Consider the following 6,802-nt stretch of genomic DNA (forward strand, 5'->3'; position numbering starts at 1 on the left):
TATTGTCTGGAATTCCATTTTAAAAGTATGTACTTATGGTGTCTCTAGTTTTCAGAATGAAATTAAATGGGAAGCCGTGGGTAACTGTTATTGATACTATAAATTAAATGATTCATATATACCTTGTAGACTTTTATAATGTTGAATTCACTGATAAATATACCAAATTATTTATTAAACAACTTTGTCAGGTTTAAGTTTGTTACATTCGTGTTGCAAGTGATATATTGACGTACTCTAATGCACTAAATTTAAAATAATTTATTTTAAACTTGTAGCACAAACTGAGAACATTACAAGGCCAAATATGAAAAACTAGCTTGGATGAGCCGGAGAAGCGAATGGTAAATGTTACTAGGTTTGATTTCATTTTATAATGAGTGTGTCGTTTTTCGTTTGAAGAACTAATAATAATTTTATCTTAGTAATGAATTAAAACGAACATGCATCTTTTATTCGGTGTTTTAACCATATGGTTCGTAAAACGAAATTACGATGTAACATTAAAACGAGTCGGAGAACTTGAACAAATGTATTTGATCAACTCTCGAAGATAAAGTGTCTCACACTTGGGCCTCATTAAGAATCATGTTAATGGCTCTCCGAAGGGCTCTCATTCATTGCAAGTTCAAGTATTTTGAAAACACCCCTTTACTTGATGCCAGATTCCCCGAAGGCTTGCATTGAAGCGGGAAAAAACAAAGGCTATTGTCGCATCAAGAGTAACGAGATGTTTTGTTCAATGCCCCAGGGACGCCCTCGCAGCCGCATCTTAACTTTCAGCTCTAGGTAGGTGGAGGTGTCACATTCATTACCAATTTTATTCTCTGTGGAGTATCTAGTCACCTTTTGTGTCCATTAAACGTCACTTTCACACCTCTAAACCTTTATAATGTCGTTGTTTCTGATCTTACTCGTAATACTTACCGAAATTCACCAAATAATTTGGTGGGATAAATATACAAGGAGTTTAAGTAATGTACTTTTTATATGTTTCTTAGTTTCTCATATGTTTGTGTATTGTTTAAAAAGTAACATGCTAGTTTTAAAACGGCTCAAACTATGAAATTTAAACTCAGTTTGGTTGTTATTTTTATTAAATATATGTATTAAAGTTTTTAAAAGAACATATGTTTGGGTTCGAAACTTTGCCAAAAGCAATAAAACCGATTGGGCTGAATATTTTTAAGAATCATAATTTTTGGTTCTAAAATAAAAATGTTATTATTTCCTCATAATTAAATGATAAACAAAAGGGAAATGTTAAATATTATAATGTAATTTTATTTATAATTTAATTGCATAATGGCATACAATGATTCTTTTTAAGGATAGGCTGATCCCCTTAGTGTCCGAATCGAATCGCCTTTATCTTTTGTTTTATGAGATTCTAAGAAAAGAATTATACACGGTTTTGTTTCTTTTTGGGATTTAATGTCATATTCCTTAGCATTTTACAATTCTAATATTTGTCATCATGAACTTTGGCATCACATGTTTAAACAAGAGCTACTTTTAAGTTGACATTAATAAAAATATTTTAGTAAGACAGACACTTATGTTGAATTTTGCCTGCATCATAACGCTGACTATCATTCAAGACTGAGAAAATTTATACAATTTTTCTGTTTTGTTTAATTATTGTATAAAAAACTATTAGAAAGAAGGAGCTAATGCATTGCCAGAATACGTGGTTTAATAAATAATTAGGATCTTTACGATAAACAAATTGTCATTAGCAAATACTAAAGAAGAAGCAAGCAGTTAATTATTATCAAACCGAACCAAATAATGAATAAAACTCAAACTCAACGTTGATTAAAATATTTAAAACAACATCTTTTAGAAAACTGCAAAAATTATAATAGAATGCAAAATAAATTTCAATCTTAGTACTAAAACAATTGACCTATTTAAATTTTATAGTTAGAAAATATGCAGAACGGACCGATTAGAATCGCTGATGATCAGAACCATTTAACTAGTGATATTCACAAAGAAATGGAATTATTTATATAATGAATCAGTTTTATCTTTGAATTACAAATTTAATTTGTCCTACAACTCCACTGATTTCATATTTATTGATTTAACTTAACCCATCTATTTATTGGTAAACGGAACTTTAATAAAATATACATGTAGTAACATAAATCTAAAGATCGGAACAGTGAAGTGGGTCTATAGTTATAAAGGGGGCCCAGTTACCAGAAAGACATGTCCTTAGTCTGGTTTAATATACGAGCACTGAAATATACTAGGTGGGCTGTTAATCCTTGACAGATAAAGGGGTGCCAACAATGCAGTGGCTGGCCGACTTCCAGTGTTACCCTCCCTTGACTCTCCACCATTCCCTACCCTCTTCCTCCCGCAATTACCATGCCACCACCACCTGGGAGTGGGCCGTCATGATACTTCTTAGAGGTTATCATGTGAAATTTTCAAAATGGAACAAGAATTTGTTAAAAGTGCACTATTATTGGTGGAATGTAAATGTATCAAACATTAACAGTTTGACGTAATGTAACATTGTATATAGTGGTAAATCAACTGGAATTTACATCGTAAAATAATGAGTCAGAAACCAGCATAATACGTTTATGTGTTGTTTTTGATGTACTGAATAAGATGGTTTCCATAACAGCATGAGAATTAATATTAATTCGTAGTTGGGTATTTAGTGAAGTTAACAACTTGGGGAAGACGAAGAGGCGTTCGGCGCTATAAAGTTCATTATTTAGACAAATATACGTAGAGGTAGACGGAGAGAAGTGAAATTCTAATACCTAAATAACAATTATTACAATAGCTAAATATCTTATGAAGGAATATTTTAGAGAAAGAAATGTAGTGGAGTAAACTGTATGGAAATCAAAACGAATATATCCGAAATTTTTCATTCGCTTTATTTTATACTGAAACAGTTTTTAAACAAAAAGTAAGTTTTAAATTAATTCAATAAGTATTCTTTTAACTACTGACGTAGCTAAACTGTTTTACTACATTTTAATGTGAAATTCTAGAATATTAGATACAAAGACTCAGAAAGTTTGTAGAATCACGATAAAAGTGAACATTGGTGTCACGTGGTCCATAATGTCCACGTAGTAAAGGCCTGCTTCAAGGCTAATGACCGACATAATTGGTGGAAAGAGTCTAGTTTGGCAGAGCTCCGAGTCACTCTAGGCTTGTACGTAATCACGGAGGTCTCATTTCTGTAACGATAAGGCTGACCTGGCTTTAGTGGCTTTGTCTTAGCTCGAAATATTATTGCAAGTTTAGAACATTTTGTTTTATACTCCTTTTAAAGGTTTCATCAATATTTAGTTCTACTCCGTCAACCTTAAAGTGCCGTTAACCAATAAGATAGATGTGATGTAATCATCACTATCATATTAGAAAAGCAGCAAAACATTAAAGCTGTAACTCAAAGGTAAAATTGTTTCAGTACATTAATAATCTCTGTGGATATTGCTATATGAAATGGATCTGATCAACATTGTTAAAAATGAAATATATATATATATATATATATATATATATATATATATATATATATATATATATATATATATATTATTTGCCATAGATCCCGATTGGTACATTCAGCACATTTTCTAAGAACAATAACTAAATGGGTCTATTTTTCTTGTGAAAATTATTTTGCATTTGCTTATTTATTTCTAGGATTGTTTGTAAATGAATAAAAGTTTTAATCAAACTCTCTGAAATGAGTACAATCTATCATTATATGTCCCTGCGTAACACAAATCTAAATTAGTAACTCTGATGCTCGCTTCTTCTTTAATTTGTGTCAGTATAACGCGTTAATTGTAACATTTACAATTATTTATTAACACGCGTCTTATCGCAACGTACCTATTCCCCATATTTAGTGGTTTTCAATAATGTAATTAGTTCCTAAAGGTGACAATAATCACAATTTTCCAGTTGTTACTCAACCCTAACTGAATTCGATTTTTATATTTTTGGATTCTAAACATACACGCAAAAAAACAAAGTGCAGTGTAAGGAATGCACAAAGATTCAGAACAATAGGTTAGTAATTGATAATAACCACACGTCCAGCATGTGTGTTTCGACTTTAGTTGAATATCTCATCCAATATAGGCGTCATTATGTTTATCCTAAAAGTATTATAAACAGAAATTGAGTTTCTTTGTTTGTTACGCGTAAACGATTCAACCGATTGTGCTGTATATGGACATTCTTAGGGTCCCTAGTTAACAATATGTAGTCCTCTTTCTATTTTAAAAATGCCTCCAGGCTACGCCCAACTGTTCTCTACAGTTCCATTACAGCAAACAATATTATTAATTGAAAGAGCCTGGTAAATGTAATTAACTGCTCTGTTTACGCATTGTATTATGACAACACAACCATATGTTTAATTTATATAATCACTAAAATTTGTTTATATTTACAGTTTGAAATCATAGAGTAGGCTCGAGAGTTACAACACTTCTTATTTTAACCTTTTCTGTAACCGCTGTTGAGCACAGAATAGGAAAATATCTAGATACGGAAATGAAACATTTTAAGAAGAACATACTTTTAACTTTAAGTATGCATTACTTGGTCAGTACTGTAAGATATAAAAGACCAATTTACCATCTAACATTTCCTATAAATTTAAAGACTGTTATAAAATCCTTATTTGTCTGTATTAAAATTCAGTTATATACTCATGAATTATCTTTTGATATGAGTGGCCTTCTCAGACCTGTGTATGTATATGCATATGCATTGAGAATAATCCTTCCATTATAAAAAACAAACTTGAAACAAAGAATAAGAGTTAGTTATAAAGACTTCAGAAACTTTACAAATTATTCTATTATAATATTCCTTTGCCTAATCTTAACATAAAAATAACATTATTTAAATCCCTTTACTTATTTTCATATATTGAGCATTAATATTTTAGCGTAAAAATAGCAGCCAATAACAAATATAATAATGTATTGCATTTCATCATATTTTTTATGTTTGCAATTCCATTTTTAATAAAAAGGACTATTTATTGTAATAAATGATTGTGTACTTTTATGATTGTTTTTACTTTCGAAATTTTATACAGTTGCGAAATTAATAAAAGAAAATAAATCCAAGAGTCATATAAAATTGGCTATTAAATAGTGGTCGTGTTCTGAACATCTAATTAGAATCAATATTCAGAGGTAGGAAAATATAGTAGAACGTCCAAATCGGACGCTTTTTACATACACGAGAACCCCATTAGCTGATGATCGATTTGAAGGCCTTGACTCAAATGTTCAACCACTTCCGTAGTTGGTAAAATGGAATTAACTTCTATTGATACCACGCGCAAACACAGGCCACTGGAACAATGAAAGTGATCATCAGCTCCATCGTGCTTTCTGTGTATTAAAGCTACGATCTCGCTTTCAAACTATTAGCTTTTACCCGCGATTTCAACTTTCTTTGTATTTGCTCGTGCATGAAAACATCTGGTTCGAGTAAATTATATTACAGACGTCAATTTTGAGTTTTCCTTGTTGCCACAATCAACACAATATGTCAAAACGTGTATATTGATGGGAATTATAGTTTAATCACCTGTTAGTATTTTTTCCATAGTGTTGCCTTGATTCCCGACGAATATATATTATAATTCCTAAATTTAAAATTAATATGGTGTTATAAACCACACACGCATGCTAATAAAGTTTTGAATGAAATATTACAAGAATTGCATTTATTGCTGATTGTTTAATTTATTTCTAGAATTTGTTAGAACAAGAGGACATTTTATACTTATACTTAGACGATTTGTTGAGAAAGAAAATAAGAGTAATGGAATCACTAAGCTTAAAGATTGAAAATAACCAAATGTATAAATTTTTAACTTAAGGAATACACGTATAAATATTTTTCTACACCCCCAGTTGCATGATCTATATTGTGTTAAATCGCTGACATCAAATAGAGATTAAGTAGACGAATTGTTTGGCAGAGAGTTGGATGATGTGGTCGCACTTGATTCATTGGTATGCAGTCCTCGATGTCTGTTCTCTCAAACAGCATCAAGCATAGTTTGATCCACTGTTTTATAAATGTTATATCAATTCCTTGATTCTTTGTGTGATCTAAATATACTGTAATACAGCTTTAGAATAAAGGGTTAGCTTTACTTTTGGCTTTGTAAAAATTAAAGCTAGTATTTACTAAAGGTAAATTTGGAAATATTACATAAAGATCTTTAAATATATAAAAACACACTTCATTTTTTCGTAGGAACAGCGTCCATTTTATAAATTACTTATAGGAATGTACACTCAACAACTATGAATTTAAAACATTGAAAAAAGGAATGTGTTTGCTAATATGCTGATTGGTGGTGTTTAACAAAAGGCTAATGTTTATAACAGATATAAATGAAACTATGACTAGGCAACACATGAGCCCTTGATCTAGTATAATTCAACTCTTCTAGTGAAATATTAATTGTTTATGTTACCAAATACATAGCACTATCAAAGTTTTGCTGAACTTCAAAGGAGTAGGTTGGCATTACTTTGCTTCACAGTAAAAGCTATAGTTAAAAGGTCAGGTTCTGAGGATTGTAAGCAATATTTAGATATTGCTAGAGGTACATTTTAGTATCGTTCAACTAGTTTTCATTAAGTTGAAGTTGAACACATCAATTAAAGCTAAAGGTTTCATGGTGAACTACCAATTCAAACAAATATTTCAATGTTAACACCCCATACTTCAATAACAACTGCATCGACCCGTTCATTTATGAACTGCATTTATG

The sequence above is a fragment of the Homalodisca vitripennis genome, chromosome 3 (genome assembly GCF_021130785.1).
Source record: "Homalodisca vitripennis isolate AUS2020 chromosome 3, UT_GWSS_2.1, whole genome shotgun sequence".
In the NCBI taxonomy this organism is placed as follows: domain Eukaryota; kingdom Metazoa; phylum Arthropoda; class Insecta; order Hemiptera; family Cicadellidae; genus Homalodisca; species Homalodisca vitripennis.